We start from the raw sequence: 22,025 nt of genomic DNA, 5'->3' as shown, positions 1-22,025 counted from the left end.
TTTTTCACGGTCTCTATAAAGAGCAGTAAAGCTAGAATTATGTATGTATTTGTCTTTTAAAGGCTGTCACTTGAAAGGTACCACAGTATAAAGAATGGTTTAAAGAGCATTTGAGTTTCTATTCTGGCTGCACAGTCCTAGCTATGTGACCTTGGGCAAATTACTTAAACTGTCTAAGCCTCAGCTTTTACTTCTGTAAAATGGAGGAAATAATAATAGCTACCCTCATAGATTTGTAGTTAAGAAATAAATGAATAAACGAAATAATGAATGAAAGTTGCTTAGCACATTGCCGAGCACATAAAAAACTCTCAGTATAATTGTTAAAATTGCTAAACACCTAAAACCCAATTTTCTTCTGGTTACTTTTTTCTATGATGTGATTTTACTCATAATTTATTGACTATATGTTCTTCCCTTCTGGGATGATGTTCTACTTAGATTACTTTTTCTTTGTTTCTAGAATGTTCTCTGGCTAATACCTCTTCACTTCCACCCCAGTCATCGGATAGGATCGCTGGGCTTTATTTTGGTAGTTCACTACTTGGTTTTCTGTCACTGCCTGTGTCATTTTCTTGTTCCTACTCAGTGGGTTAAAAAGTAAAACTCAAAGAAGAACTCAACATTATGAGGAATTTATTAAGTCTAATGGTTATCAAAGTGGGGCAAAAAGGGATGCTATTAAAAATAAATCACACCAAAGGACAGCAGCTGAAGACAGCAGCTGTGAAATGGCTGTACCTGGTGAGAATCAGTGAACCCCAAAGAAACAAAAAAAAATCAGAAGGCCATGAAACTTACATGATTTACAAGGGAAAACTAAGCTTAATAAACAGCTTCTGAAGAGTACAGGAGCCAGGAAAATCACTTCTGAATGAATATTTGGACAAGACAGTAACACTGAAGCAACTGATGCTCTCTGATCAATGGGAACTACTAGTAAGACTAGAATGAGAAATAAGACAAATGGAAATTTTTACTGCATTTGATTTCTTTGCTGCATAACCTGCATTGAGGGGACAATATCTTTGAGTATACTAACATAGATGGGATGCTTAAAAAATGCTTGGTGATGATGGCAATAGCATTGAGGAGATATATTTTTAAGAGCCAAAGTTAGATATTCACAGACAACATAAATTAAAATTACAACCCATATTGGCAAACATTGAGACAGTGTAGCCTATGACACAAAAGCTTTTATTAAATTGAACTCTACAGATTTAGTTGTTTGAAAAATATTTCATGTAGGCAACAGAAAAGAAATAGTTGGTTTACTGCATAGATGCATGCAGATATATGGCTTTTTGCGTTGTGCCTGGATATGGACCTGTCTCTCAACTTCCATGAGCACTAAATTCAGTTAAAAACTAAAAACAAAGATACTGCCAAGGAAATTGAGATGGTAATGTAACATCACGCCTGAGAGAATAAACTATCAAGACAGGATGAACAAAACCAACTGAAATGGAACAAGCAAACCTAACACAAGTCAAGGAAGCCTTCTATAGTGTTAAAACAAAAACCCTACTGAACAGACCCACACTTGCTATGCATGGGAATAACAAGTGAAGAATTTTTCTCACAATCTATGTGGATAACTCCTATGAGATTACTCCAAATGTGGGGATTTTTTTTAGAATTACCTTTGTTTCCAAATGAAATTGTAAGACTTTTCATGAAACAAATGAAACTTTATCAGAAATAAAACCTCTAAATTACCAAAAACAAAAGGCTAGCCTATTTATGAAAAGAAAACTCCAGTTAATCACAAATGCTGGATATCTCTGATTTAGAGAGACATAAGCTGGAAATATTTCCACTGAAGTCCTGAATGGCTTCTCCTCTTGAGAAGAAATCACTCTACTATTGCAAACCTATGTTTAGTTATAAACTAGTATTCAGTGTATATTCTTTTGAAACCTCCATTTAGGAAAAAAATCCACATTCTTTCTCATTCAAATATGAACTATGTAAACTTCTAAAATCATCTTGAAAAGAAAAACATCACTCTTTCTTCTAATTAAGTGTTCTTGCTTTTTCCAGTAGTGGACATTTGGAAAATTGGACATTTGGAAAATAGCAATGTGCAAGAGTATCATGTTATAGTGAATATAGCCACCAGGTCAATATGATAATTAAATGTATGACTTCAAAATTGAGCTTTCCTTTTATGCTACTATTCTATAAGTAACTTCTTTATTTTGCCACAAAGTATCTTTTCATCTAATTTGATATAAATGCACTAGATATGATAAATATATTTCTGGCTTAAAATGACAACGATGCAAATTTTGTGATAAAGACTGTATCACTGTCCTATTCTTATTTTGATAAAATCTCTTTTTAGGGGATATCATTTCACATTAGGCTTTTTTGTGCTGCTTAATATTATTATTAATAATTCATATTTTTGTCTTTCCCCTCTCACTCTGACAACTTTTATTTTTAATCGGTGGGCATGTGCCAAATTGGTTTGTTATTTATTTATAATGCAAAATGACAAGGGAATTGAATATGTGGAATAAGATAGAGAGATTTTCTTTCATATGACAAAAATTTCTTAGTAATGGGCATTTTTGTTGCTTACCCTATGGACTCTAAGATTTTAGAGAGGTTAGATCAGATGGCACCATTACCTCATATGACGTGATAAATACATTAAATGGAATTGTTCATGATGTTTTTAAAATTCATTTTAGTTTTGGGAAGACAGCTGGGCACATGCATAAAAAGAGGACAAAAAATACCAAAATTTGTAAAAGCTTCCCTATTCTGATAGATCCTATAATGCCAATTAAGTAAAAATTCTGACCAAACAGATCTATTTGTATTCTTTCCTAAATGCTAAAACACGCAAATTTAGTAGGAACAAACAGAGCAAATTTCAAAGATACGGAATTTCCATCAAAACAAATAAAAAGTTCTATCTGTAGGGCTTTACAGAGCATTAAATAACCCCTTCGGCTCTTCCCATAACCAGAAACCACAGAATCTGAAGGCTAGAGCATTGAAAGGCTATGACAGAAAATTCTGAGTGTGGTCTCCAGGATATTAGCAACCAAGTCACTAGGGGAGCTGGTTAGAATGAAGAATCACAGGCCCACGCAGGAACTACTGTGGAATCAGAATCTGAGGGACATGGCCTTAAAACCTGGCCCTTTAAGCCAGCTTGTGAGGGACGATTGAATTTGAGAACAGTCTTATGGCAAAACCCATGTATCTCACCAGAGCTTCCCGTTGTCAGATAGCCTTTTAGATCCATCCTTTGTGTCAAATGAGACCTCATACATTTGATCAAGTTAAATGCTTCTTCAAAGATTCCAGTGTCTCCCGTTTCTTCCATGAATTTAAAAACCATAGTCCACTGTCAGTGTTCTCCTTTAGCCAGCCCCCTCTCTCAGGCTCTACCTTTGTTTTCAACCCATGGAAATCTTTGAGGCTTTGGCATCACTCCGCTAGTCCACAACATTTCTAACAAGAGACATTTCTCAACAGTTCGGTCCCAATTCTCATTTAAAACTTGACCATTAATTGACCTTATATGTATATCATATTGAACACTTCAAAATAACTTTATGAATTTAATTATTTTGATTATTATTACAATGTAGGAGGTTGTACATTGACATTGAGCCAGATGTGGGAACTGATGCTCAGGAAAGTTAAATCCTTTAACCAAGCTTCACTTGTGAAGTGGCAGAGTCTGAACCGAGCACAGGCATTCCGACATTATACCACCCTGCCTTTCAACCTGCTCCCTGAGCAAACCTTTCCCCGACTTTATGGAATATGCCCATGTCATGGCTCTGTATCTCTGAGATATTTGGTCTATATCTATGTGTACATGGGGTTTATCTTTCAAAGATGGACTATGGAGAAAACTAATTTTACTGTGTTAGTATAGGATTATGCAATCTAGGGTGGTCCAGTTTAAAATGGCAATAATAATCATGCTAATGCCAGTCTTGTGAGGTACTATTTCTGACCTGGTAATAGCTAGATTTTAAAAAACTTACTATTTTAAATTTTCATAATTCATTTTAAGGTTTGGTGCTATTGTGGACACGGGAAAGAAAACATAACTGCTGCCATGTTCAATGTGTATCAAAAAATTACTAATAGCCATGACTATGACTTGGTTAGCTGTATTTCACTATTTGAATGTAACTATGGGAAGTCGTGTTCTAGGATCTCATTCATTATAGCTGTCATATAATGAAAGGAAATAGAAACTATTAACAGGTATAATGTTAACGAACTGGCAACTTTTCAATAGAGCTCCATCAGACCAGATTATTTGAAAAATGTCCCCTGCAGGTCTGAGGAACATGTACATGCACACACACACACACACACACACAAGCATACCTCAAAATGTTCATATTCAAGTTTTTAGGAAAGAATATCAATAGATCTGTTTGTTAAGCACTTACACTTCAATGGCATTATAATATCGTTTGGAAATAGAAGTTGATTTATATTTCAGTGTTTTTTATCCCCAGAGGTTAGGGCAGGGGGCTGGTGGAGGAAGAAGACAGTACCTGGAGGGTGTGTGTGTGTGTGTGTGTGTGTGTGTGTGTGTCTGCGCGCGTGCGCACGCATGCAGGCGGTCATGTACTTATGTGAATTTAAGCACCCTGGATTTAATGACGAAAAATGCCATTATTATGTGTTTATATACCTTTGTGGGAAACAAGTACTCTTCTCCATAACTGGAGTTTACATAGGCTCTATCATAACACCCTGTGAGAATCCTTTTAAACATCAAAATGAATTTTTCCGAATTAAAACTTCCATGATTTAGCTTTATTAACATCTGAATGAATGCTCCCATTGATTTGTTCAGAACAGGGAACTGAGTACGGTTTAGACAGCAATCTTTTTCACGATGATAGGTAGCAACGTTTCCCTTCTATCAGAAAGCAACATGTAGAAATACAAAGCATTAGATATACACCTAGATCAAAATAATACTGTAGAGTCCAACTGGTATCTGAGAGGTGAGGACAGACTGAGATGGACTCCTTGGCTTCCTTCTGTCCAAAAATTTTCTGTTTCCCTATTTCCTATGGTTACCACCATGGAACATGTTAAAAATCTCAGTAGGGACTCTGTTTCAACTTTTCCTTTCAAAACACAGTGAAAAAGCTTAATGGAAAAAAAATGTCCTTCCTATCTCCATGCCAGGCACAGTGTAAGATCCACAAACTTAAAAGCCAGGCAAATAGTTTTTTATGTGCCCCGAAGCTCGGCAAGTGACCTAGTGCTACAAAAATTCTCAAATAGGCATGTGACCTGACTAATGCGTGCTGTGAGATGAGTCAAGGAAAATGGAACCATCTGTACTTTTATTGGACAGTCAAATAATTCCTCTCTGCCCATCCAAAAACATAATTTGTATACTTTAAGGGAGATAAAAGGAGAGTTTTCTCAAAAAGGATTTAATTTTTAAAATTGGTGATATAAAGTGATCTGAAAAGTATAACCTAGTAAACATTGGTAGAGATAAGCAGATGGGCTTAGAAAACCAGGATTGTCTTAAAAAATTGTTACTACTCATCCATACATGAAGGCTTCCTTAAGACATACAGGAGGAGATCAGGGAAAACAAAGGGAATTAACAATTGCAATAATCTTCAGGAAGTGGGGTGTGAACACCCTTCCTCCTCTGTGATGACAGGTACCAATGACTGATCTCTTAGAGTGGGGTAATGGCAGCAAAACAGCAATCAACTGTAGGGCCATGTTAGCTTTTGTACACGTTTGCAAAGCTTTGCATTTATTTATTAAATTTATCTGTCAACCATACCTCGTACCTCCATTACCCCATCTCAAAATTTCAGTGGATTTGTCCTGTTTTTCAAGTTTCCAATCTTGATTGGAAGGAGGAGGACAGAGTAGCAGTAGTTGGTCAAATACGCTAATAAAGGCTGAGTCTTGTCAAAGACCACACCTGACAAAATATATATATTTAGGAAGTGAAAGGGGAAGATGGAACTGAACAGGGTACACTGGATAAGGTGACAGACAAATATCTATAGAGAATCCTAAGAAATTTGTCCTCCATTTCATACAGTGCTTCCTCACTTTACGGATAAGGAAACCAAAGTGCATTATAACAATAAAGCAGCTAACGTAATAGATCCATAGTACAAGCCAGGAAATATGTCAAATATTTAAACGTATCATCTCATTTAATTCTCAAAAATATCCTACAAGCCAAGTGTTATCATTCACATTTTACAGACGAGAACAACTAAAGCTGACAGGGATTAAATAACTTGTTCAAGATTGCACAGTTAAGCGGAAGAGCCAAGATATGATTTCAGATCTGTCTGATTTCAAAATCCACTTGAGCACTAGGCCAGTAGTTCTTAACCCAGATTACACATTAGAATCCCCCTGGAAGCTTTTAAAAACTACTGATGCTCAGACCCTTCTCCCAGAACAATTAATCAGAATTTCTTGTGCATGGGGCCCAGATGTGGGTGTTTGTTTCAAAGATCCCCTGGGTGACTGTAACGAACAGCCTAGATCGCGAACCACTGTCCTGTCTCCCTTGAAGGTGAGTAGAGCCATGCAGGGTGAGGTAGCGCTAGAAAGCAAGTGTCCTCAATCTCTTTGCAGCAGCTTTTCCTCTGCCCCACCATGTACTCCTTGCCACATTCTTTCATCATGACTGTCTGGAGAAATAATATACATGTGGAAATTTACACAAAGCATTGTTTCAGCAGAATATGGTCACCAAAGAGAAACCTGTTCATATCTATTACAATCTTTGATGAATGAACACAAAGAAGACTCAGATTTATTACTCTCATCCCCAAAAGGATAAGTATAAGGCTGGCCTTAAAAGCCCTTCATACCAAAGCTAACCACTAAAATTTGGAATGGTCTCCTCCTCTCCTTTCACAAATCCGATAAGAGTAGCTACTAGATCCGAGGGGAAAAGATCCAATTACCACTCCTTTACAATGCTATTTCACTCAGGATCTCAAGGCAACCGAAAGTCATTCAAAACATAAAATAGTAGAAGTAAAGAGAAAATGTGTGGAGTAGAAAGACAGTAAGACTTCAAGCCGGAAGCCTTATGTTTTTGTCTGTACTCTTCCACTTTACTGCCATGACTTGAGGTCACTCTCAGCCTCAGTTTCCCTTTCTCTACTTAAGCTACGTTTTCTTTCCTTCAGTGATTTTAAAAGTGTGGTCCCCATCAGCATCACTTGGGAACTTACTAGAAATGCAAATTATCAGTCCATACCCTAGACTCAGACTCAGAAACTCTGGGGGTGGTACCCAGCAATCTGTGTTTTAACAAGCCTTCCAAGTGATTCTGATCATCACCAGGTGATTCTGATGCATCCACTTCCATAGGATTGTTGTCTAAGGATAAAAGGAAATTGTGCACAAAAGTATTAGTTTTTATTACTATCTGCTTAAGTCAGAAATCTCAAATTGTCTTGCAGAAATATTTAGAGAAATAATATTATAGCCTACATTAGTTAGATTAATAACTTCATTTCTGAATTTCACTTTCAATGTGTAGACGAGGCACAAGTCAACCAGAGGTTATGCAATTAGCTTGGAGTCAAAGAGAAAGCAAAGAGTAGAGCTGAGAAGGAAACCCCAGAGTGAACTTGATTTTAATTCAATCAAACTGTTAAGGTACCAACCACGCATTTTCATCTATAATCACAATGAACCTTTTTATAAACAAGTCTCTATCTTCTTAGCTTAAAAAAATATAACAGTAGATTTTCGGATTTTAAAATGGATTGACTTCTATAATTCTGGGCTAAAGGCAGCTCAAGAAGCAATAAGAAATTATGAGCTTTTTACAGTGAGAAGGTGCAATTGCTCAGACCTCTATATGCAAAGTGCAGACAATACTCCTCTCGCTCACCTCACATTTCTGATTATTGCAATGGTGGAAACCATGATAAATAAAAGTGCAAATCTAGGGGTTGTTTTCACTTTTATGTATAGACTTCTGTAATATTACTATTTGAATACTCTAAAACATCAACTGGATTCTAGGAGATGCTTTGGGAGGATTTTTCCCCCCACCCTGCTGTCAGCAGCACTCTCTTTTTACTGTAATTTATCTGATATAGCTACTGAGATGCTTGATACTTTTACATGCAAGGGTGCAGAAAAACAAAGAGCGAGGGAATGGATTGTTAATGAAATTCTCTGATTGTAAAAAGCACTTTGGAACGATCAGGTGGTAAATAATAATAAGAGGAAATAACATAAAGTGCCTAGATTCTACAGCAATAGTCACTATATAAATGCAGAAGACATCAGACATGAATAGAATTTGCATTTGATGCAGCTTCTCTGTGTGTATCTAGAATATACAGTTGCTATTTTTTCAATAATACGGGTAAAATATTGTTCAAAATCTATTCTTGCTATCTTATCACTTTAAAAGGCATCATATAGAAACACCCATCTGTCCCAGTGAAATGGTGAATGTGTGCAGAGGCTAGAGAAGGAGCCTCTTTGCACACATGAAAAAAAAAGAGCTCAAATAAAAGGAAAGGATGAAGAAGAGAAAATAGTAACACCATTAGAACAGCTATGGAGACATGCACAAAGGTGATCTTTGAGAAGTATTAGGGACAAATAACTCTGTGAGGAACTACAATGAAGATATAGGGCCATACACCAAAATACGGACACGTGCTCTTTCTCTTTGCTGGAGTGGTTGTTTTTAAGTGGAATCAGGAAGAGGCGAGTCAGAAGTATGTTTTTTTGTTTGTTGTTATTGTTGTGTTTAGTTTAGTTATACCACTACAGCAACTCCATACCAGATTCTTCCAACAGTTCCAAGACTTCAGGACTTATCATGAATTTGTCTTCAGTTTTCTTATTATTTTCCCTTAGCACTTGTTCATAACCCAATGCCCATTCCTTAGGTATACCAAATCCTAGTCCATGGTTACTCTACTTTTGAAGAGCTGATGAAAATGCTAAGAGTTGGGGAGATTCTCTTGGTCATAGGGGAGGAGTCTGATCAGGATTCTGAGAAAGCAGAGACCTTAATAAAAAGACTACTAGCCAAACAATACTGAGCGTAAAAGACCCTATCAGCCAAAATATACAATTCTCTCCCTTCCTTAGTCAACTAAGAGATTGTTTCTAGGATCTTTTCTGTCCCTGGTCATAAAAGGCAGGATTGGACTTGCACATCCGGCTATATTTCAAAATATCTGCAACTACCAACTTGAAAGGAGACACACAAACTTTCTCAGAGAAACTTAGAGAAAGAAACTCTGCATACTCACAAAATTTTCACTTATTTCTAGAATAGGAAAATGGAAATGTTATTATCAACATAAGAAAGGAGAAATAACAATATTAGTAATGATGATATTAATAGCAATACTTTGGATTCTAGAGCATGTTTTATCACAAAGATTCACCTGTATTAAGGGAGACTCCAGGACAAGGAGGTCATTAAGGCTATATTTCTGTCTTCAGGATTCAGCCAAAGCCAGACTCTTTGGAAAGCTGTAAATGCTCTCAAAACAGACTTTAGTAATGAGATTGGAACGAATGCTGGGACCAAGGCATAAAAGCATCTCCCTGTCCCTCGTTCTCAAAGTTAACTATTAAACCATATGTTGCTCATCCTGATTTGGTTTACTCAATTCTAGAAGCAAGGACAAGCTGATCAGATTGCCCTGGGCAATTGAACACCTAGTGAAGCTTTTGTGAAGACAGTGTTCTTCCCACCAACCCCACCCAAGGGGCCTCTATTATCAGTTCTGTGTTACTGGTGAAGGATGGAAAGTATCTTCTTTTGAAGAACAAGTTCTTTCTCTCCCTGAGTTTTCTGGTTTTGGTACACTCAACATTTTAAGTGCTTAATGACCTCCCCCTCAATTCCATTTTTTTCTACTCTAGTTTATTCTTTTAATTATTTACAGACTTGCTTGTCTGGACACTTCGTTCTAGTAGAAGTTGGCTGATTTTTTTTCAACACCTTTTAGTGGAATGCAATAACAGACGCATCGAGAGGGAATTGGTCTTAGTGGTATTTTTAGGTTTCATCTGTGACAGATAGAGATCTTTTTCCTTTATTGATTTTTCCCACATACTGTCCACTCTACAGCTTGAAATGGCTACAACAGTGTTTGAAAAATTGGTTGTCAGTCACTGTTGAAATAGTTTTTCAAAACAGTTCTTGCAAGCCCCATTTTACTCTCGGTTTTAAGGAGACTTTTGTTAGGGTTGGTTTCGTTTTCTTTGTGGAGTCATGCTGGCAGAGAAACACAGTCTAGAACACTGCTTTTAAATGTGGTATAATTGGGATTATAACCATATTGAATCTATATTCAAAATTTACTAGGTTGAGCCATGTGCAGCTAAAAGGAAAAAGAGGTCATGTCTTCAATAATTTTTCACAAACGTGAACACCAAGGGATGCAAGTGTTAAAATTCACCAAGTAAACATGATATCCCACTGTTGGGAAGATATTTTCTCACGTCCAAAATTCATTTGGGGAGCAGAGGAGATGGGGCATATACATGTGGGGATTTACTCCATATTTTTGATAATGAGTATCTGTGAATATGCCTTAATATCTATGTAATATTACATTTGTGAAAATGATACATTATACAGAAGCAGCATGACAGGGAGTCCATTTTGAATATAACTGAGAATAGCAAACTTTCCTAAGCTAATCTTCTAGAACTGTTAATTTTCACTTATATTTCCAGGACTCAATACTTTACAGAGAAGAATAAATGTTGAAGAACTTTGGGATTAAGACAAAGGGTAAAAATAGCCAATGGTATTCAGACTTGTAGAAAGTGGCAATATTTATTTGTTTAAAAAATAGGAAGTGGGACTGAGTTTTACAGTAATTTTTGATAAATACATAATCAAATGTTCTGAATCTTTGAAAATTGAAAGAGTAAAACACCTACCCCACTTGAAATTTAGAGTAATAATACTGAAGGCACATATCAAAATTGGCAGTGGCCAGAGTTTGAGAAGGAAATTGAACATTCATTGTGACCAGAGGAAGGATGAGCACGAGAGTTACAACCCAGGAAAAGCACGCATGATGTGTAATCCAAAATCCAGCATCATAGAACAAAATTTTTATATTTTTCTTTTCAGGGCAATATGTGAAGAAAGATACTTCCAGGATTTTTGTTGTTGTTTCTCTCTTTTCTGTTTTTTCAGCTAAAATTTCACTCTAAATTCTTGGGCTATTTCAGAAGCTCCTCTTAGAGGGTCTGACCCAAATGAAGTAAGTAGTTGTGGCAAAGTGATAAATTAAACAAGTCTACATTAACCTCCAAGTCCTTGCTCGAAGCAAGGTCTTAGGGCTTGGAGTGCAAATTGGCGAACTCAGTGGTCCAACTGCACAAGGGCAAATTGGAAAACCAGGCCTAAGTGTGACCCTGGAAAATAAAGATTCTCTATCTGAAGGGTAGTTCTACCACGGCTTTACTGCATGTGGAAATTGTGGCTAAATTATATATCTCTACATTGGGTGACCTCAAGAAAAAGATTACATGCTATTTTTTTTGGTACATATTTTCCAAACTGTAAACTGTGAAGTGCCATATAAAAGTAAAATAGTATTAATGCCTCATAAAAGAAACATATAGGTTGATGATGAATGGATTAAAAATGTATTAAATATTTGCTTTATAAAAGTACTAAACACTACTGCGACTACTAATTCCTCAGAAATTTGGTGGGAAAAAGGTCCACAGGATGTATTTGCTGAGAATAATCAGCAGATTTTAATTTTGGAGAAAAAGGCTAGGACAAGTCTCAGGAGGCTTTTGACAGGAAGTCAGAAATCCCTGGTCTATGAACCACTCATTTTAAGCTCCAGTTTCTTCAGAACTAATAACAGCCTGTCTCCTGCAACCAAAGGGGGCAGTCAAGAAAGTTGCCCATACTCATGCGCTTCTCCCTCCTGGAGATCTGGTGAACCCACGGCTTTGGGTTCATATTTCTATAAAAATGATCACACAGTAAAATCTCATCATCACTTTGTTTGCTTTGATAAATTTGGCTATGTCTTCAATTAAATTATACTAGAAAATTCATTCCGACAGCCAAAAATGTAAATATATAACCAGCCACAGTCCTGTGGTAATAAAGAAAGGAGGAGTTTTAGAGTCTTAGAACCTTGGGTTTTTATCCTGTTTCCACCCCTTAACAAGTCATTTAACCTCCCCAGGTCAAAGTTTTCTCATCTCTTAAGTGAAGAAAATGGTATCTATCTCAGAGGATTGCTTTAAGAATTAAATGTAAAATGCTTGGTGCAGGGAGGTCTCTCAATAAATGGCCGCCAAATCTCCACCTGCAGTAAAATCCAGATCAAACCTATTTAGCCAGGACTGTTGTTCTGTGAGGTAGGCCTGGTATCCACGCTACGAAATCCATTAAGCCGGAATACTTTGGTCATTTTAGCAACACTCTTTAGAGACTTTTTCAAACGATATTTCCCCAAAGTCAAGCTAGCTTATGGTTATATGGAATTGCTGTATTTAAAAGAGAGCTTTATTCAGTTCATAGTTCATAAAACAGTGTATCTAATCTTGTTACCCAAATCCAGGATCATAACTACCTTCCACCATAAAGGATAAGAGAGACATTTAGCAACCAGGTTTTTAAAAACTACAGTAGGAAATGAATGTAGATCATCAGGATGATGGGAAGTGCCCCAAGTCAAAGCAACACGAAGAAATATGCCCAGAGTAAGCAGCCTGCAGATGAAGAAGAATGGAATGACACTTTAAATACATGAGAGGAATGGAAGAGTAAAGAACAGCATGGGGCCCTAGAAGACCATAACTTAAAAGTGATCAAAACTCTGACTCTAAGGTGAGAGATAAAGAAAGATTCAAGAATACATAACTATGGGAAGAAAATCAGTGAGAGCGAAATCCCTAGGAACTGAGAAGCACTGGGGAATAAAATCCTTACGTGGTATGCTCCAAGGTGGTGCTAGCTCCAGAAAATACAAATATTGATGGGTTAAATCAGGACTGAGGGATATATAAAGCCAAATATGGGCAGCTCTGAGGGAAAAAAAGTAGGCAGCTTGGGACTCAACTGTCATCACAATTCATTTGAGTTTCACATCCCACTGTTTGTGACATTAACAGAATTTCGAATTTAGCAATGAACTATTTTTGTATTGAGAATCTCTGCAGCCATTTTCCATATGTAGCTACCACTGCAACGAGCAATAATAGCCTTTTGATCTTTAAAATACTTCCAATTAATACTATTCAAATTAAGGGTCACCTAAGAGTTTCTCGAGTTAATTCACTTTTTCTAGCATTTGAAGTGGAGTGTTATCCCTGCTCTTTATTTGCATCAAGTCCAAACTATTGAGCTATTTTCGTAACAAATCCTTTGGTGGCTTTTGCTTTTATTGTCATTTTTCAAAAGATAAAGTTAGTTTTAGATTTTCAAATTCTATTTTCATTTCACTAGAATAGCTAAAGCAAATCTTTCTCATGAAGGCATGTAAACAGGTAAAATTTACACTTAGAGTTCCTAATCTGTGTCAAACATTAACCAAGGCAATTTCAAGTATTAGTATTGATGTATTAATATACATGAATTATATATATTATATATTTATATATACATACTATATATAATAAGCTCATGTTCATTGTACACAGGGCTTTTATGTCTTGTTGTTATTGCTGATGTTAATAGATATCATTTATTGAGTACCTATAATGGTCCAAGAACTCTTCTGGGCACTGTACACATACACCATGCAATGACACCATTATTGCACTATTTTCCATTTGAGGACTCAGACACAAGAAATAGAGTGTCTGTGATCATATAATTTGTAAATGGTAAAGGTGATAACCAAATATATGGCCGTGCAATTACAGAGCCTACATTCTTTTCACTATATAGTCCTGCTTTTTATACCGTGGCGAGCCTACAATTATAAAAAGTTAACGTGTTGTCAAGATTCCACACAACTGCTTTTTTCTAATACACTGTCATCCCCTTGTGTCATCATTCTCTTAAAATTGTTTACATTTCTACAGAACATCTACAGTGATGTTCACATGCTTTTTCTTATGAAACGTAATTCAATTTAAAACAAATTCCTTAAGCACCTACTATGTAGCACCCACTAGGCTAGATATCTTCATTCATTATCATGTTACAATACAGATCTCAACAATGTAGGATCCTCTGCTTCCTGAAGGTGCCTCTTTAGGTAAAATTGCATTTCTAATCCTTTTCAGTCACTAGTGGCATAAAGAAATGGAGCACTATGTGAAAAACATTAGGGCTTTGGATGTAAAAGTTCCTTTTAATAAAACAAACCCAGTTAGTCACAAATTGTTGAAACAAAATCTGTAGCATGAAGGGCATTTAAGGCAGATTTAAACATCATTTCTACCTAGAAACAGAAAATTAGTCTGCATAATGTCATTTATCTACCGAGCTAAATTATATTATAATTTTCAGCTATAAACCCGGATCCTTAATGTGTGTCGCAGAGATGATATCTCTGACCCGCCCTCGGTAGGAAAAGTGTTTTGAGTTGTTTTGTCAGTAGTGATCATGGAGTTGCACTGGACAAAATATATTTTCCACAAGTTTCCTTGGTAATGAAAATGACTGTAATAGTAAAAATAATAATAGTAATCAACATCATAATAATATAGCATTTATTGAATGCTTTACTATGTGCCAGGTACTATGATTAGCACTTTACATGCCTTATCTTATTCATTTCTCAAAATATCTCATGAGGTATGTACTATTAATAATCCCTTTTAACAGAGAAGGACACTGAGATACAGAGAGGTCAAATAACTTGCCCAAGATCACACAGATAGAGAAGCAGCAGAGCCAGGACTTGAACCCAATGAGTCTGACTCTCCTACCTACACTAGGTGGGAGTTATAGCAGGTGGTATGACGTTTATTCAGGAGAATGCTGCATTTGTGCTGTCCTATCTACATCAACTAGGGTTGGAACCCAGCTGGTAGGTAAGACCAAATCTGAAGCCAGCTATCAGGAGTTAAAGTTTGAGTTGCTTCTATCCATACAGCCTGCTAATTAAAATGCTCCCTTCTGAGAAGATGGAGGCTGGCTGGCATAACCCTAGAACGTAATACGGTGCTTGAAAAAGTATCTGATCAACATTAACAATGGTTTCTCCAAGTGCTGTGTTAACAGCTGATTGCCCTCCCCACCCTTTTCTTAAAAAAGGATGTTGTCCTATGTCTAAAATATTTTCCTCAAGGGCATATATTACTTAGGTGAGCAGGGGAAAAATTAGTTCACTAAAAAATATCTTTCTATTTTGTTTTCCTGTTAGGTTGTTAGTCTCAGTTAAAATATGACTCCCCTGGGAAACATTGCCTGTTGCTCCTGTTGTTTGATTTGTTCTAGGACAGCATTCCTTACTTTCTTCTCCATAGAACCTTATCAAGCCACATACTATTGTTAATTGCCTGTCTTCTCTACTTTATCTTTAGTCCCTTGAAGATTGTCTCCTTAACTTATCCACCTCTTAGATCCCTGGGCATCCTTAGTGCCCAGCTTTCAGTTCATTAAAAACAAACAAACAAACAAACAAAACCCAGAACACACACACACACACACCCCTGGAACAAGCAAAGAGATGATAAAGAATGATCTTGTGGTTGACTGTGCACCTTTTTGGTCCTTACAGTTGGCTTGTTTCTCCCCTTACATTATGTGCAGGTCCTCATGAAAAAGAGTTTCCCACAACAAGCAGTGTCCTGAATTGATTGTTCTGTTCCTCAGAGGAGTTTATAAATGCATCAAGGAATATATATATTCACACACACACACATACATCCACACATGTGAAATAACATGAATATAATTGGAAGTCGTGGAGATGCTGTTGGCAATGTCTCAAAAATGAAGCATATTACTTCTTATATTTAAATTATATTCTTTATATTTAGTAATTTCATTTCCTTTCTACCCCTAATATATTATATACCCTAATACAAACTTCATGAAAGTAGAAACTTTATTTTATTTGTCATTATTATCCCTAGTTCCTAGAAAAGAGCATGGTGCTAAATACTCAACAAATATATGTTGAAAAGAAGGGAAGGAAAAGGTAAAAAAATATATAGACACTCTCACAATATTTCTCATATAGTTCTGGAAATAATAAAGGGGGCAGGTGTCTCCAGCACTTTTCCAGGAAAACATGAATTACCAATGAAATCGTAAGCTCTCATGCTCTTCCTCAGAACAGCTACCAAATTCCTTCATGTACAATATGTGCCTTCTAGGCTTTCGATACCCAATTTCTGGCACTGCTGAGACTTGGGAGCAGAGTACTAGGCAGAAGCAGTTTGAGCCCCTCCATATTTTGTCCCACCTGCCAACTAGGGAGGCTGCTGCCATATAGGCTCCAGCATTTCCTACAGGTCAGCTGAGCCCCCAGGGGGGAGTGGAAAGAGACATGTAAGTTTTCATAGTGTCAGGTACACTCACAGACACATTTCTCTCCTGCTCTCAAAAAGGGTCCCAGTAACAAATCACTGATTGATGATAGGAGAAATGGAATTAGAAGGCCCACATGATACCTCCCATCCCTGTCTCCTGGTGAGGGGAACAAGGAGGATCCTCAAGGGTTTCTCATGTTTTGCAGCTTCCAAATTATAGCAAGGTCCTACTATACGAAATTGCTGCCAACACATGTATACTTACACTGATATAATACAATGGAAATCTTGAGTTTTACTCAAGAGGAGGTTATGTGTCAATTCAACTTATCCTAGTATGCAGATGATACTATCCCAGTAATAATAAATTATCCTAGATTATGAGTTTTTTCAGATAACAGACTGATTTATCTTTTTTTACCTTTGTATCTCTGGTACCCAGACCCCACATGTGAATTAGCATATAGTAGTTTTCAATAAACGACAACTAAAAGAGTTAAAGGATGTTTTCTACAATGGTGAGATATGGCTTAAAGAGTTCAAACAAATGCCATGTTTTTCTAAGCTTGGTCTTTTGAGTTTTATTAGCACGTAATCATCCTTTATTATGGAACAGAAATTAGTGGTTGGATTAGTGTTAATATAATAAACCCTCACCAAATGTGTTAAGGAAATCCTACCATTTTATATTCATATACTGGAAATGTTAAGTCACAATCTTGAAACAGTGGTTTTCAGACTTTAGTGTGCATAACTAACCTGGGTAGCTTTCTAAATTTCAGATTCCCAGGCTCCATCCTCAGGGTTCCTAATTCAGAAATTCAAGAGTGGGGCCCAGGAATCTTCATTTTGACAAGCACCCTAGGTAATTCTGGTACAGGTGGTCCTTGGACCACTTACTATGGATTGGACTATAACGGTAATATGAAAAGAAATCTTTATGATTTGCCTTTAAAATATGGGGAAAAGACTAACCCATTCAATGTGACAACTATCAAAATTTATCTGTGAAAAGACCAGGCAGTTTGCTAAGACTTTTGAAAATGAACCAAGGGAGTATGCAAGGGCAAGAAACATTAAATTTCAAGCCAGAAAAGTTCTTTTTCAAACTTCACAACGACTGACAGTGTGCTTCAAGTAAAAGTGGGTTAAGAATGGCAGCAGTACAGCAAGTTTTTATGAACAACTTAGGGAAGCAGTATTGATTCAAGAGGTTTATTTGATAAAATGAGTTTTAATGGCTATTATAAAAGCACATGCCTTCTAAATCTTTGATTTACTATTAAAACATATGTGTACATATTTATATGAAATAATTTTAAAACTTCTCTCCTTAAATCCCCATTTTTCCTAAGATCTTGGTCTTGCCAACATCACTGCACTAATCAGCTTTTTTCCCCCCAGGAACTGACCCATTGGGATTGAAAGGAGATTACTCTAGTCTACTCCTTCACATACGTCCAAGGGAAGGCATTGCTTCTGCTTCTGCCCTGACCGTTCGCTCTCTGAAGCCTGTAATTATTTCCAATGGGAGTTGTCTTAACACCGAGTGTTCTAAAAACTCAGAGTCTGTCATTTTTCAAGAACTTTATTAATGAATGATGGAAATTATTTTATTATTCTTATGAATATTGTAAATTGCATAACTTATCATGGTTTTCCCCTTGACTTGGCTGCAAGAAAAGTTTAAAGGCAAATGGATAGCACTTCACTGAATGTAGTTCACGGGCTGACTTTACTCCTGACTCCATGTTTATTTCCTTGCCCTTGTTTATTGCTTTGTTGTATTTTATCTTTCTTATCTACTTCTAATTCATGTATTTCACTATTATCTGTTTCTTTTTCTTTGTCAGCCATTTTAATTCCTTGTTGGAACAAGGTGGCAGAAATAAATGAAGAAAACAAAACAAAATAAAAAGTGTGTGTTTGTCTATGTGCCTTAGGTACAGATATCAAATCCTCCCAAAACATAACATAAAAACTAGCCTGCTGAAGTAATGGAGCTATTTTGCAGTCATTGTGCTACTAGCTTCATTGATTATTTGGAAGATTTCAATTTAGAGAGGCATAAAATACTACTAAGAGAAGACCCATATGAAATTGGACATAGGTATTTTCAGCACCAGATCATTAATTCTGACTCCTTCAGTTCTGAAACTATAGCTGTGTTAAATCTGTGTGTCCAGTGTCTAGACCAACTGTACAAAAAAAGTCCTAGGCTTAATCAGCCTAACAAAGTGTACAATTCTGAAAACATTTTTTCTTTTAAAAAATTATATATGTATACATGTATTAATATATATGTATATATTATTTACTTATATGCATTTTACACACACACATATTTTACTTAGAATCTTCAAACCAAACACTTCAGTCCTGTGTCTCCATTATTGTTCTCTCTTAATTAAGTAATTTTCATTAAGCAACAAGGAGCAATATGTCATCTCAACACTGAAAGCTTATATTCAGGCTGAGTTGAGCCTGTTTTCTGCATTTCCTCTGAAAATGACCCAGCTAGTCTCAGTCTGATTCTAGTAACACTTAGGTAAGTTAGAAGAATCCTAATTGGGCACTGGTCATCTTAACAATGATACTCATCTTGATTTGTCCTGATATGACCACTCTGGGCTGATACATTATTATGTTTGGTACCTAAATATGATTTTTGTTCTTCTATTAATTTCTGGATCTCATATCCTTCCAGATACCAAAGGAATACAGTACCACCCTGGAATAATGCCAAGCTGTGCTCATTTTTTTGTCTTCCCCCTAGCATGGGCAACCAATAGCCGATTCATACTTCTATTACATCACAGTTGGATTACAGAAGTGCTCTTTAGTCTGACCTCCACATGTCTCTTGCAACTCATTTGTAGTCCAGAAGCTAGCAGCTGGACTTCATTTTTGTTCCAGCAGTCTCCATTTTATGTTTCTCCAGTTCACTGTGAGTTTCACCATTGATAAGTCAACTCGAAACTCCAAAAGGTATTTAAATTTAGTGGGTTAAATCACAGAAAATATTACCATTAACTTGGCATATGTTCATGTCACTCAACGACACTTTGTCATTCATTCCCCATATATCAAAAGGGTATGATGATACTATTTTCCCACAAAAGACAAATGAAATACTTAGCAAAAGTAAGTGGTTACAAAACACTTTTAAAATCAAAGTGCTGTATTTTTATTTCAATCTTGCATAGAACTCTGGTTCAATTTTTGAACCTTTCCAAGTCCTCATAATTCTATGGTATTTCTAATAAAGCAGGCAGATGGTTTAGTCTCTGAACATATGCTTTAAATGCCCCCTCTGCTATTTGAAAATAATGGACCAAATTGTGCCTCAAATAGTCACAAGAAACTTTAAGGAGGCTGCCTCTTGAAATCTGAGGACAAAATGTTATCCAATGGGAATTAAACCTTTAAAAAATATATTTTCTAAACTTTCTTATGAGCTCTATTCTATATACTAAGACAAACTATATTTTTCATAAAATAGGATATAGTAAGAAAAAATCCTGACCAGCACAATATTGCATGGTTAAAGGAACAGACTAGAAGGTAAAATATAAGTTTTATATACTTATATTTAAAATTCTGATTCCCTAAAACCTTATGAGAGTCATCTGATTTAATTTCTGGGGGATTGCCAGATTTTCAATTTTTATTATTATTCCTATTATTATACTATCTACAAGTTTTATTGTTAAAGCACTTTGGAATTATTAATTAGTTAATTTAGTTTAAATTATGTTTATGCCTTTGTTTTAAATCCGTTATTCATAGTTATTACAACCATGAAATGCTATTTCGCCAGCCAATTATTCTCATTTCAAAAACAGTTTGTTGTCGATGAAAGCACATTTTCCAGGTTTTCACAGAATACGAATCCATCCTCAGTGGATATATGTGTTCGGATAACGCTGTTCACATAACCCAGCTGTACTCAGGAGAGTATCTCTGTTTCTCAATGTCTACATTTTATACATAGAATGAGCCTTCATTTCCACACTTATCATACCTTTATGTATTTAAATTTGATTTTGAGAAAGCCTCTAAACTAGTCTCTCTTCTCTTACAATGTCCACAAAACTCAGTAGTTTGATCAACATTTCAGATAAAAAGACCACACAATTGACATGAAGGACATTTTGGTTACTACCGAAGCCCGAGGTTTAAGTAACTATTCCAAAACTGTAATGTCCATTTAGAAATTCTGAACAAGGACTAGCTTGGTGCTAACGTAAAACAGAGTTTGCTTCGAAAAATAAATGCAATAGTTCCACCCAAATGTGTCTGGGACACTGTTAAGACAGGTCATAATTAACAATGTTGAGAATAACCATCGAGCCCTAAATCAAGCGATAGTTTCATACATATATCCACCAGTATCTGAGCAAAGTTTATAACTATTGTTGGGGGAAACATTAGCATATTCTTCTGCTGATAAAGACATAAAGTAACACTGACAAAACCCTCCCTCCTTCGCATTTCTCTAACTTTCACAATAAATGCAGCACTGAAACTAAATTCTCAGTCAACTTAGAAATACGCCGAGCAGTATTCCAATAAACAACAAATTGATTTTAAAAAGCCACCAGATTAAAATTTCCCCCATCCTTCCCTTGCTTCGCCTTGTCTTTCACTTTCCATGCACACACAATCACACTTACCTGCACAAGTCTGAAACATCAGTCTATGTATTTTTTTTGAAATGTACTCTGTACCGATGCATTTTTCTGTGTTTCTTTCTAACCCTCGGGAATGTTAAGAATTTAGGAAGAGAGCCACAGCTTAAGGGAGCAATTATTTGCCAGTAAATACTCAATTTGCTTGTCCTGTGATTTTTCTTCTAACTTGCATATTCAATAATCCGTCCCTGACTGCGTCACGAGCACAAAAAGTCTTTTCTCCAAAGGAGAACACTTTCGCCAATCAACCTTCAGCCATGCCAGGGCACAGCTCGTCAGGGTGATTTGTTAGCTTTAATTAATAATTCCTCACGCTGGCTATTTTAACAAATAACGCAGTGAAGCTAGGACGCTAGATGGCTGTGATTCAGGCCGATAAAACTATAGTGGAAAAGGGGTGGGGAGGGGTGTGGAGGGAATTCAGACGCCGTTTATAAACACCTCTAATCATACTCTTTCAGTTTACAATATAGAGGACATCTCAGCTGAATTACCGCGTTATGTCCACCAATTCGTATTCAGATGGGAGCCATATGTTCCTCCACTTTATCTGCTAAGGCCTCCTCGGTGCCAACACAGTCATCGGGCAGACAACATTTACAAAAGAGAGCTCCAGCCTCCAGATTGCAAAACTTTACTGCAGGGTGAAGTTGAGAAATCAGATGTATAGGGCACTTTTCCGTGAGCCCGTATAACAAAGAGGTGAAGACTACAAGTGTCAGATTTACTCTTATCCTGCCGCCTGATGCTAGGCATTTCATTTAGTAGTTTTTTTCAAAAAATTTCATACTTCATCCTCAAAACAGTTAACAGTAATGGCTGATTTATTCATGCATTCCACAAACATTTATTGAATCCCAA

General features: G+C 36.4%; 1 protein-coding gene across 48 annotated transcripts in view; it reads right to left on the bottom strand.

Moving 5' to 3' along the window:
- The window catches only part of ZBTB20 (zinc finger and BTB domain containing 20), a 746,442-nt gene that overhangs the window by 370,815 nt on the left and 353,602 nt on the right, over positions 1 to 22,025 (bottom strand). For 3 of the 48 annotated variants that reach the window (XM_008523331.2, XM_070581918.1, XM_070581899.1), the window contains exon 1: positions 9,432 to 9,569. The exons of 40 other annotated variants lie outside the window; for them this stretch is intronic. The gene's annotated coding sequence lies outside the window, so the exon portion shown is untranslated. Of the gene's footprint in view, positions 1 to 9,431; positions 9,573 to 21,146; positions 21,505 to 22,025 lie in introns of those variants that run through there. 5 more of the 48 variants (XM_070581893.1, XM_070581922.1, XM_070581917.1 and 2 more) reach the window with 5 other exon arrangements.

This window comes from Equus przewalskii, chromosome 18, assembly GCF_037783145.1.
Source record: "Equus przewalskii isolate Varuska chromosome 18, EquPr2, whole genome shotgun sequence".
NCBI classification, from domain to species: domain Eukaryota; kingdom Metazoa; phylum Chordata; class Mammalia; order Perissodactyla; family Equidae; genus Equus; species Equus przewalskii.
The sequence above is the reverse complement of the archived record's forward strand: the minus strand, read 5'-3'. Positions and strand labels throughout refer to the sequence as shown.